General features: G+C 40.4%; 1 protein-coding gene across 1 annotated transcript in view; it reads left to right on the forward strand.

Moving 5' to 3' along the window:
* The window catches only part of LOC119485793 (collagen alpha-1(XI) chain-like), a 54,613-nt gene that overhangs the window by 790 nt on the left and 40,513 nt on the right, over positions 1 to 13,310 (forward strand). The gene's annotated exons all lie outside the window — the stretch shown is intronic.

A 13,310-nucleotide genomic window follows, 5' to 3' on the forward strand; every position in this document is an offset into this window, starting at 1 on the left:
CAGAAAATGAGATTTTTTTGACAGATGCTTTTGTCATGCCAGGTCATGCATGCATAAAGCTTATTGAACTGAACCACCATATTTCTGGGGCTCCTTGAGCCCACTGCACATTTGCTAGACAGTCGAAAGACTTAGGCCTATATGTCTAGACTTGTTCTGTCATACCTGCATCATCAGTCTGTGCTCTCATACAGCAGCGTACAGGATATTTAACCTGTACAGCTGGGTAATGGGGAGCAGACTTAAGGCAAGTTAAAGTGAGCTGTGCTGAACTGTGCTGGAGACTCTTGGTTACATGCAGATGCAGCAGCCCCCCCCCATGTGCACTGAAAGCACATGAGGACTTAATTGTTCTGGGCTTTAGAGCTTGGTGTCACTGATCAGATCAATGTGTTTGAGTAGCAAAGTCTTATAAAGGACTATGCTGATGTATGAAAATAGCCGGGTTTCCACCAAAAGATCCTGAGACTTTTAGTCCCTGAAACTACTTTTCAAGGAACTAACAGGTTCCTTCGGCCTACGGTTGTCTGCGTTTCCACCAAATTAGTCTGCTGACGTATGAAAAAGCAACATGACATGGGACGAGAGCTGCTGGTGGTCACAGCGGTACCGCTCGCCCTCGCAATCTCTCTATTTTTAATGAGTTGGAAGGTTGACAGCAGAGCCTAACTTTACTTTCAATGTCACCAAACAAAGAGACATGTTCTCCCCTTGTCCTAAACGGGTCCTAAATCGATACTAGAGTACTTCCTTGTTTATGAATGAAGCGGTACACGAGTTGAAGCCGTTCAAGCAGCGGCGCCGTGTGTGTTTTACCAATCAGCGATGGTCATTCCTGCAAACTCCACCCCGAAAGTTCCTGTACTTTCAGAAAGTATTACCCCCAGACCATGGCCTTTTTCGGGGGTAAAAAGCAGAAAAACTCAAAGTAGGGACTACTTTGAGATCAAGGTAACTTAATTTGGCTCCCATGAGTATCCATAGTGAAATACAAGTACTTGGTGTCTGTTTTAACCTGCATGGACCAGCTGAGTCGGTTCAGGTTCAGGTGACTTTATTTGTACCCGTAGGTAGATTTGTCAGGACAGGTCAGATCAAATATTAAATTGACTTTCAAATATTTTATATTTCTGTTTAAATGTTGTGATATTAATTGAATTGTCAAGTTTCAACACAAGAATGTCACATGTAGTTTTGAGCTTCAAAGTTCATTGTTGACCTTGGAAACAGCTGGCAAAACAGTCTCGCCTTATTTAGTCCATTTAGTAGCTTTTCTGGAGTCAGCAGATAGAGTTTGCAAGTTGTTTGATTTCTATTTTTTTCCGAGCATTTAAGGACTTCTCGTCCATGTTAGCTTAAAGGAATAGTTCAACATTTTAGGATATACACTTGCTACTTTTTTGCCAAACGTTAGATGAGAAGATAAATACCACTCCCATGTGTGTACAGTAAATACAAAGCTTGCAGCTGGTTAGCTTAGCACAAATATTTGAAACAGCTAGCGAGAACATGTTATATCTTGTTTGTATAATGCATTCAAAAAACAAACTGTGAAAATGACACTTTGTCACGGGGCAAACCCTCAAAATTACATCTCCATACAAACAGCATTCTCAATTAAGGTTGCAGTTTTAAACAGTTTTAAACACGTGGTTAACGTTGTAAACAAAACAAAAAATGCAACAGCATTACTTAGTTAGGTTTAGGCAACTAAACTACTTGGTTAGGTTTAGTAAAAAAAAACACATCCCGGTTTGGTTTAAAATGACTACGTAAGTGAACGTTGACTTTTAGTTTCACACGGGACACTCGTTATTACACCACAATTTTCGATAACGTTATTATTACATGTAACTTTCATTAACAGTTGCTCGATATACTATGTCACCTGCTCTGCGTGTCGCTCGTTTTACTACGTCACTTGCAGGGTTGGAAATTTACTTTTTTGCCACTGTGGCTGGTAGACAAAATCTACCTAAAGTTTCCTTTTAAATGTAATTGAGAATGCAGTTTAGTTGAATGAGAACATAATTTTTAGGAGACGGCTGCACGTGGAGGTTATATATAACACTATTTCTTGGCCACGGGCAGTGAATTCCTGGAGTATTTCCATCACTGTGAGGTTGCTAGCCAGCTAGTGAAGACCAACTCTGAGCAAGAAAGTGAATAAGTGTAATACCCAAAATATCAAACTATTTAAAAACTACTTACAACTACTTTCAAAGTTAATTCCTGACCCCGGAAACAACAGCAAAACAAGCTTAACTCTTCATCTGCTGATGAATATCATGGGATATGATTGAAAGTTCCAGTACAGCTACTAAATGGACCTTGAGTTTAGGTTGGTTATGATTTCCTGATGGGCTTTACAGGCCCACAACATCATCCGTTCTCAACCCACGCTCAGAGAAACCACGGTAAAGTCTTTAAAAGACTCACATCCTTCATCTTAACTTCATTACCTCTGTTGTTTTCCTCATTTAATGGCTGTTTTATTTGCAAGTCAGCATCCGCCGGCTTTATTCAGGATTACATCAGCGATTCACTGTGAAACAGCCAGCGAGCAGGTGACTTGGCAAAGACTCCACCATGTTGCCTCCACGTGCTGCGTCTGAGAGGATACTCAGAGACTATTTAAGTTATGTCCTGACAGCCTTTAAAGAATCTCTTACAGTCTGGCTTTTCACTGAAGATTAAACGAAAACCTGCCCGCTATTTTATTCTAGTTTATTTGATCATGTTTCAATGATGCATTAAGAAATAAGATTTAAAAATTGAAACTAAATGAAGACAGAGGTTGTTAGGCTTTTTTTTGCAGCACACATTGTGGGGCAAACCTGACTTTGTCTGTGAAGTTCATTACTGAAGTGACTAGTGTGACCTCCGGACCTTTAGGGTCGTCTGGGGTCAAGCTCAGTCAGGGTGAACATCTTACACCTGGCGGTCAGAGATCACGGCTTTGTAAATAGGAATGTATTCATAAATAACCCTAAAGACAAACAGACACACAGAAACACAGAAAAACAAACAGTATAATGTGTACTTCCGTTTTGCTCTTCCGTTCCTCTTCAGCTACAGGACAAACTCTCATAACACCCATTATTGAACTGTGTGCGGCCACGTGTCACTCTCGATTTTGTTGCTTACTGTCAAATGCAAGACACACACCTGGCTGTCAGCAGGTTGGTTGTGAATTACGATCATAGTTATCTGAGCAATGTGGTTAAGTTACGGTCACATGTCACTTTCTAGCCTGAGGCGTTTCAGGCTCTTACCTGGCTCAGTTCCCTTCAGGTGTCTATAACGCCTGACTCTCGCTTTTTATTGCTTTCAAAATATTCAAAGTATTCAGTAAAATCACGTGTTTGCCAGCGTAATGTAGCTAAATACGAATTTGTTTCTTCCTGCTAAATTTTCAGCTAATCGCTTCCAAAACTCCAGTAGTCAAAATGAAAGCAGAAGCCCAGTCAGTCCCAGTGGAAATATGTTTTTATTGGACACAATTGATATCTTGTGCAATGTGTTAATGCAGGAAATGTTGTGATGTTTCGATAGCGGAATAAAAAGTAATATCAGCGCTCTGTTTGGTGAGAAAACCCAACTTGGTTTAAGATCTGTACCTTTTATCTGGTCATCCAGGAAACCACACGATACTAAGTACCTGCCTCACCTTTCCAGCTTGTGTTGCTTATATTTCATTGCGTGGCATCAACAACAACAGCTTAATTTTAACCCTAGCACGACATTTAAAGACTAAAGGTAAAAAAGATCAGTTTGATCAGTCTGCAGAGGTGAAAACTAAAAAAAATGGTGCTCTTCTGGTCTCACGTTAATCGGTGATGTAACAGCAGGTGTTTCTGATATGACAGATGATGTGAAACACCTGCTGTAACATCCCTGGATGGGATGTGGCCAGAGGCACAACAGTAGTAGTTTTCTACCACACGTGATTCAGTGTGGAAATCATCTTTTTTTTTTGTTATTTTTAGCAACGCTAGCAGCTTTTCTCTGGAAATGTCAGTCGGTTCGTCCACAACTTTGCTCCAAGCTGAAATATTTCAACAAATGTAGGATGGATTGACATGACATTTCGTACAGACATTCAGGTTCTCTTCGAGATGAATTGTTATATCTTTGGTGATCCCTTAACTTTTAATCTAGTGCCATCATCAAGTCAAACTTTTAATTTGTCCAATATTTTGGTTCATGAATATCTACAAAACTAATGTCATCTATGTGAGCCCAAAGACTATATTCAGTATGAAAAGGAAAAATGCCACGTTTGCTCTGATTGGTCTAAAGTCTTCAAATTTGGTATGGACATACTTTGGCCAAGTATCTAACAATACAATTTATAGTTCACATGAAAAATCACACTTTTATCAATAGTCAGTATTTTTGAAAAATGCTAACATTGTGTTTATCAAATATTTTCCACGTCTATATTTACACTGCACATGTGTGCATATCTTGGAGAATTCTATTTATGAGTTCATAGATACTAAATACCTGCTAGTGCTCCTTGTAGTTTCTGAGATACAGACATTTTCTTATCCTACTATATTTAGTCTTTGGACACATGAGACTACTACGAAGAACATGCTAACATGTTAATGTAGCCTAAGTAAGATACTGAGCTCTTCTTTCAACATTTTTAGCCCTTTTCTCCCCAATATGGAGTGGCCATTTTCTCTTTACTGCAATAAATCCTGTCACTGATAATTCATGACAGCCATGGGTCTCACCTCTTTTCACCTGCCAGCAAAGAGCTTCACCATAAGGGCATAGTGTGTGCAGCAGAGGCTCATATACAAATGCCCTGGCCAACCAGTAGGAGTTGCTAGCGCAAAGAGGACACAGCGATGGTCTTTTTTATTGAAATGCACAAACCAGACGGAGGCACCACTACCAGGAATACAACCCTGGTCCTTGTGGCGATCAAGTCTGTAGCCCCCGCTTCCTTTAAGATAAATATTAGTGAAATACAGTATTTATGGTGCGTATGTTTTTGGAGGAATTGGTCCTTTTACTGTTTTCCAACAAGCCGCACCATTAGCTACAGCCAAGCCACAATCGTCTCAAGTCCCTGTTAAATCCCCTCCAAGACATGTTGGATACTTTAAATAACTACAAGGAAACAATGAGGTCAGAATATGAAATGCAGATTGTTTGTGTGTCCAGGAGCATCGTGGGAGACAAAGAGACAGTGTCTGTTTTTGTCTGTGTGTGTTTGAGAAAGAACAGAACGCAGGTAAAAGACAACAACAGCCAGCCGGCTGTCTGTGTTGGATTCCTTGTCAGGTTGAACTGTAGCAGACGGGGATAATGCTTCCCCCAGCTTACCAAAACAACATGTGTGGAGTTGCCTGCTCAAAGGAAAAGTTGTTGTGCAGTGATTGACGTGAGTGGTCTTTGTAACTGACGGTTTGGGAAGAATTGTTTAATCTAGGTTTTTAGGTCAGTTAGAGCAGTATGGATTGTCTCAAGGCGTTCCCCACAACAGACTGAAATGACAAACTGGTATTACAAAGAAGGCAAGAGGTTTGAGCTCTTAAAGCATGTGGACAATTGGATGCTTTGTCATTTATGTTTCAGTGGCTACAATGTTTTAGTCCAGAGTGGGTCATTTTAGGATGCCAAATGTGTTTGGATGGAAAATGTAGAGTGTGAGCTGTGGAGTCATTTTTGTTGTTATCTATACAGAATTCAACAGCAATTATCTGTCTGTCATTCATGGTCCCCACAGGATGGACTTGTCCTCTAGCGCCACCATTCGGTTTATATTTGTGGTTTTGAGTGACATGTCTCAACTGCTAAACTATTGGATGGATTGCCATGAAATTTGACTGACATTCATTGTTCCAACGGGATGAATTGTAATAACTTTGGCAAGACCTTAGCTTTCCATCTAGTGCCATTATCAGATCAAAAATATTTATTTGTCCAGTACTTTGGTTTTTGACCAAATACCAGTGGGCTACCTCCAGGTCTGAAAAGTGAAGCCAATGAGGAAGTGCCTTAAACTTGCATTCTTTCTAATAGCCAGCAGGGGGCGACTCCTCTGGTTGCAAAAAGAAGTCTGATTGTATAGAAGTCTATGAGAAAATGATCCTACTTCTCACTTGATTTATTACCTCAGTAAACATTGTAAACATGAGTTTATGGTCTCAATTGCTAGTTTCAAATCTTCTTCAATACAGCATGATGTTCATTTAGTAAATTATGGTCCCATTTAGAGTCAAATAGACCATAAAGCAGGGTATGCTTTAGGACGTGGTTATCTTGTGATTGACAGGTCGCTACCACAGCGTGTGTGTGAAACCAAAAATCAATGTTATTATAAGTTAAGTAACGTACTTAACTTACATTGTGGATGTAACGTGTTAGGTAACGTACTTCACATAACTTAGTTAACTACATAACAAACATACTTATTTGAACCCAAACCATGATCTTTTCCTAAACCTAACCAAGTTGTTTCCTGTGAACACAGAGGTTTATCTTGAAAAGAGATTGTATGCATGTAACGAGTGGAAATTAACACGTGCAAAACTTGACTCTAGAGGTGTATGTAGAGTAGCAGCAGTAGTCACTTGATGTACGGAGCAAGTCCTTTAACTGGACTGCTCGGTGATGTCAGTGGGTGTGTAGTTGGTACTTTTGTTCTTGCTTTGCTTGTTTCTACAAGAAACTCTGGCTCGGTGCCCAGAAACCGTTATTTTATCACTGGTGATGATGCTCTTTGTTTCACGTGATGATTGTTAGATATTCTTTACTGCATTGCCAAGGTTTTATCTTGAAATATTTTATCATGTGTCTTTGCGATTCATCTTTACAACATATGATTGGCTTTTGCTCAATGCTAAACTCACAATCACTTAAATGTTTCTTTTGTCCAGATGTTTCAACCATCGCTGCATGTAATAAACTGGACTCGCTCCCTAAATGATTTTGTTTGATCAATTAATGCCAATTTTGATGCATACTTGGCTTCTAACTTATACACAAAACATGTCACAAAAATGTTCAAAAAAAGCTCAGAATTAAAATACAGATGATGCACTGACATTTTTCGGTAAAACAAATATTGCCATTAGAATTACAATAACTTTAATGTGATTTTTATCACTTTGCACTCTGGCACAGTAGGTCTGTGTGCTATAAAGTTGTCTTATGTTTGAAAATAAGCTCACTCTTTGTTCTCCTAATTCAAAGTGATGCAACAGCCAACAATAACAGAGCAAAGGGCCACAAAAAGCAAAGTGTATCTGTCCGTGAAGAGTTGGAGCCCCGTGACTGACAAATATTGATGCGCTCTTTGATCTGTGTTTGAGAGGAAGTGTGACTTTTGTTGCAACGAATGTCTGTGAGGAGGAGGAGGAGGAGGAGGAGAGGATGAAGACCGTTGAGACGATGTGTGATTTCAACACGAGCGCCGCAGATTCCTAGAAGGAGATAAGGTGCACACATCTGTCTGTCTGCTAGCTTCTTATTCCCGCTCTCTGTCACTGATATGAAGGATTAATCTAAGTAAATACATGTATGTGTGGGTACTGTATGCACAGACAGCAGGGGAGACTATCCAGTGTATTTCTTTGATCAGAGCCAGCTGAACTGCGAGGAAAGAAAACACATGGTCCCTCCATCCTTTTCTTCATCCTCTGCACTCTTTCTCCTCTGTGGTTTTCATCCCCCTTCTTTTTTTATCATCCTCCTGGTTTAACCTCTGAGGAGAGTCATGTCAGATGTTTGAGACAGAGAAAAGCAGCAAAAAGAGAGTTCGCTAGAGAAAGAGTAAAAGAGGTAAAGGACTGTAATGACAGACTCCTGGGGGCAAATCCTGTGTGGGGGATCTTAACCCCGGTGTGTGTGTTGGTGCAGCGTAGGAGGCTCGGCTAAACACTAATTCCTGTTATTGCATTCTTCGCTATTACTGAGTTAATGACAGACTAATCACAAACACATACAACCACACGTGTACACAAAAAAACACCTACCCAGTCCTCATTCATAAACACACACACACAAACACAGACACACATCTGGTTTCCAGAAAATCCATAGTCTTTCCAATATGGTGCCTGTTAAGTTATCTGTGTGTGTGTCAGTGTGTTGTTTGTGCATCTGACCCACTTACTTGTGCATCCTGTGTGTATAAACGTGAAACCTTAAACAGAGATAGATCTCTAATAAAAGACGGTTACCTCCACTTCACACTTTTTGTAACACACTTGCATCGTCCATCCATTCATTCGTCCATTGATGGGGCTATACTGTATGTAATGGTACATGTCCAAGGGGGCGTTTTTTTTTTCGCGAGGGTTCGCCTCGCTTCCCAGCATTGGACGCTTCATGGGCTGCCACTAGACACTAGGCATCTGATTGGACGAACACTTTCCCTCATGGGCTGCTGCTCCCAGCTTTCAAACCGGAACCAACATGGCGGCTCGCTTGGAAACTTTCTTCTCTTATATCACGAAAGTAATTCACCGAAATGTGTTTCTGAAAACATTTTATGCGAGAAATAATCTATGCAGTAGCTGTATCTGTTTTATTTTGGATCAACAACGGTTAGTTTAAACGTTTCTCGGGAGTTTCCAGAGGCGGCAAGTCGTACCGTACGCCCCTGATTTGCATAAAGTAGCCGAGACCTCAACTTTATGCAAATGAGGAGCGGCCAATGTGACGCCCCGTCTCTCGAATCGTGCCGCAACACTACCAGAATGCATTGCACGGCTGCTTACATTGACAATGAATGGGAAGCATGGAAAGGATGGAGGCTGTGGACATGTACCATAATAATCAGAAATTGCTTGTTAACACTTGTGATATCGCCAAATATTTAGGATATTACTACTGATGTTTCTGTAATATTACGTTGCAATGTCTGCTGTATTAGCCATGTGTTTACTACGTCTTTATTTGCATATAGAGCAGAGAAGTGGGATCCGATCACAAGATGTCACTGGAGACGCATTCTAATGCCAGGTGTGAACGGACGTACTTAGAGCTGTCCACCTGTGATCGGATCACTCAGGACGTATGGAAATGCCAGGTCTGAACAGGACCTAAGAGATTAGTCTGATTCTCAAAACCATTGTATTTGGAGGCAAAACCTAAAGTGAGCAAACCCCAAATTTCACGATTAAGTCCTGAGTGCACAGCAAGCACAACTACCACAGGTATGGCAGGTCAAAGTTAAAGTTCAACTTCGTTTGTTTAACCTTGAACCTTGAACTTTGACCGCTTGTCTGTCTGTCTGTCTATCTATCTATCTATCTATCTATCTATCTATCTATCTATATACTGTATATATCTTTCTATCTATCTATCTATCTATCTATCTATCTAGTTGAATAGTTCATTCTTGTTGATTTTTCTGTTTAAACCACGGTTGCTGTGTTTTATGTTGAGGCTTACATTTGACATGCTCTGCATGTGTGTGCATGTTGCTCACGGTTCCCCTCACACCACAGCCTCGGGATAACAGCAGCAACTGATGGAGACCAGAACACCCCATAGTGTATGTACAGCCCAGTATATCTATAATATGTGTGTGTTTGTGCACATGTCCACTTGATGTGGATGTTGTGTTGTACTTGTACATACTATGAAGCAACAGCATAGGGAAACATTACCTGATGTGTTTAAGTGCATAATATAGAGTAAGAGCAGAGAGTTTCCATGTCTCGTCTTGTCCTCTGCTGCATTCAGATGTCAGATTATTTCTTGGTATGTACGACTAAAACCTTTCTTCTTGTACTCACTGTTTTGAGTGTCAGCAGCAGTGTCACCTTAAATCTAACCGTGGCTCGAACATGTCTGAACACCAGGAGCTACCTTGTAGCCCATTTATGGTTTTAAGAAAAGAGTGTTAGCAGTTAGTAATACTAACACTTGACCAGAAAAATAAAACCATAATAATACTGTAACACAAAGCAAAGCAAGTTTATGCTAATAAGTCAATACTTCAATACTGAAATATACAATACAATACTGAAATAGTGACAAACACTGTAATATATACTGTAACTAGAGAGGGGCCAATTTTGTGCCAAATGTATGCATATTACCTAGTTTAAATATGCGCAAATAGCACAGAAGCACTGACAAGCTATTTGCTTGGCAGCACACTTAAAGGTGCATTTCACCGTTTGCAGGTGCTTTGAGAATTACAGTTTCTTTTTGTCTTATTTGTGCAGGTTTCTTTTTGTAAATTTGCCCCTGAGAAGCGCAAAGAAAAACTATTACTCACAAACCAAATATAAGAAGGCATACCAGAAGACCTGCAATACAATCACGCTGAAGCAGGGATCTTAGCTGCAAATCACGTTTCTTTGCATTTCACATCGTAGCTCACTGTCATATTTTGGAACGATAGTCGTTTTGTGTTGCAGTTTTTGTTGGATAGTTTGCTAGCTCACATTTCTTTATGTTTTTTTCACGGACAAAGTTGACCCCATAGATTGTATGGTCAATATGAAGTTGCAGCCAATTAGCGTAGCTTAGCGTAAACACTGGATGCAGGGGGAACAGCTGACCTGCTTCTGTCACTGCGCCCAGCAAAGAAATAGTCCGGCACATTACCCCCTGTAAAACCACAACTTTCAGTTTTTGCATTTTGTTATTTATACCCCTTAAACAAACAAGATAAAGTGGGCTTTATTGAACCGTAGAGGTGCTTGTAGGTAGATTTTGTTGCCTTTGGTCAGAGCCAGGCTAGCTGTTTCACCCTGTTTCCAGTCATTCTTGTGGCTGTAGCGTATATTGGATTGCATTATATCTTAAGGTTTTTCTAATGTCTTTGCTCCCCCATTTATGTAACTGAAATGTGCAAAATATTAAATTACCTTTCAATATAAAGTAGGCCAATACACCACCACACCACAACAAAATGTAGCTTCAAACTGTACCGCAGCATTGATTAAATCAACACACACACAGAACAACTCCAGCAGTAGTCAACAAAAAACAAACCCTTTACCGTAAGCGCACTGCAGGACTGTTGTGTTGCATTGCATTGTACAGGTGTTTCTATTTTTCTGGTCACTCAGTGTATGTTTTGTGTTGAAGCTGCAGTGAGCAATCAGCAGAGGTGGAACCAAGTCAATGTTTTGCAAGTCACACGTTAGTCTCAAGTCTTTGCACTCAAGTCCCAAGTCCTAAACTTTGAGTTTCAAGTCCAAAACAAGTCATAATGCGCTCGCCACCAAATGTAATGCCATTTTAACAACAAAGTGGCAATCTGGCTCCAACTGGCGCTAGGTAACATAACGTAAGTTCTTCATGGTTTTCTCCAGGCAACTTGATTGGATGCTGTCGGATTGGTTCAAACAAAGTGGATCTGGGGAATTAAGTGTAAGATAATCCCAATAATATTCACCAAAAATAAAGAGTCCAGAGTTCAACAAAAAAACACCACTTCTCAGTTCAGTTTACCCCCCACGAATAAATCCTCTATCCAAACAAATAAAGGATCTCTGTTCAGTTTGTTTAGTTCAGTTATTTCTCCACAAGTAAATCCTCTTCCCAAACAAATCAATAAAGGAAGTAGATAAACTCAACATCTCTGACACCGTCGGAGTTACCTCCGGTACCGGACAGTTAATCGCCTTCGTGCACAGACTTTTTAAATGTCATTCTTTTTAATCTTTGGGGAAAGTTTCAAGTCAAAAGGCTCAAGTTCAAGTGAAGTCAAGAGTCATTGGTGTTAAAGTCCAAGTTGAGTTGCAAGCAGTGGGCAACTCCGGGGCCTGAAAAGCCTGGTTGCAAAAAAAAGTCTGATTGTATAAAAGTCTATGAGAAAATGACCCTACTTCTCACTTGATTTATTACCTCAGTAAACATTGTAAAAATTAGTTTATGATCTCAATCGCTAGTTTCAAGTCTTCTTCAATACAGCATGATGTTCATTTAGTAAATTATGGTCCCATTTAGAGTCAAATAGACCATAAAGCAGGGGATGCTTTAGGGCGTGGTTACCTTGTGATTGACAGGTCGCTACCACGGCGTTGTCCGGTCTGGGAGTTGCCTGTGTTTTCATCTTACAGCTTTAACCCTTTCCCTTTCCCTTGCCTAAAAATGTCTTATTTAGACTTATTATATATAAAAATGACGAACTCAAGGCTTCAAAAGTGCGGTCCCCAAACCAATTGGTGACGTCACAGTTACTACGTCCACTTCTTATATACAGTCTTCAAATTCAAGTCATGTGACTCCAGTCCATACCTCTGGCAATTAGAGCACAAATCCTTGAAAACAAATAATCTCCTAAATGTCTTTTTACAGGCATTTCTCAGCTCGTAAAGCAACAAAAAATCACTGCGAGTTTTAATAGAGCAGTATTAGCTGTATCAGTAAATATAATGATGCCTGGCTGCACACAAAAGACAGAATTACAAGCTGACCTATTACCAGCAGGCAGGCTGGCAGACAGACAGATGGGCAAGCAGACGGACAAACAAAAAAACATGGGCGACAAATACATCTGGCGCTCAGACTCAGACATTATGCCAACCCTCGTGTGCATACACATGCACGTGTGTGTGTTGAAAGGTGCAGAGCAGATGGAGGGTTTACGTAAGCCCCAGAAATACGTGTGAAAAGGAGCCACACCAGTAGAGGCATGCCTTTCTCTCCCCTGCCATCTATTATTTCTTCTATTTTCCCTCTTTACCCCCGTCTCTCCCTTTTCACTTTCAATATGTTGCACATTTCTCTCTGGTCTCGTCTTTTACATCCCATCTTTTTCTGCTTAGTCCATCTCACAGATCTCTGTGGCCATTTGTGTCAACAGTGTTCAAAAGAATGTATGAACCCATATGATATGCATTTCTGCTCAAGCTACAACTCTGACCACATCTTCAGAAATGCCTTCAGAAATGTCTCTATTGCTTATTGTGTGTGTGTGTGTTTCTGTGTGTGTGCTCTCGGGCTGAATCATCATCATAACACATGTATTCTTTATCGCCGTCTGCTATTAGTCTTTGTTGTGTGATGACTGTTGCATGTGTCCGTGCCAATGTGGGCGTTATCATGTATAATTACACCAAGCTTCTGCAACAAGTATGTGTCCTAGAAACAGAGACAGACAGACAGACAGACAGACAGACAGACAGACAGACAGACAGACAGACAGAGAGCACACGGTCTGACTGATAAAGTATTTCATTAGTTTGTTTACAGCGTAGCTTAATTATAGGGCCGGCATCACCCACATGTTTCGGAGGTAACATCACACAACAACAGTCGTGTACATTTACAGGAGGTTGAAAGTTTGTTTGTGTATTTTTTTTTTTACCATTGCTAAG

This window comes from Sebastes umbrosus, chromosome 3 (assembly GCF_015220745.1).
Source record: "Sebastes umbrosus isolate fSebUmb1 chromosome 3, fSebUmb1.pri, whole genome shotgun sequence".
NCBI classification, from domain to species: Eukaryota; Metazoa; Chordata; class Actinopteri; order Perciformes; family Sebastidae; genus Sebastes; species Sebastes umbrosus.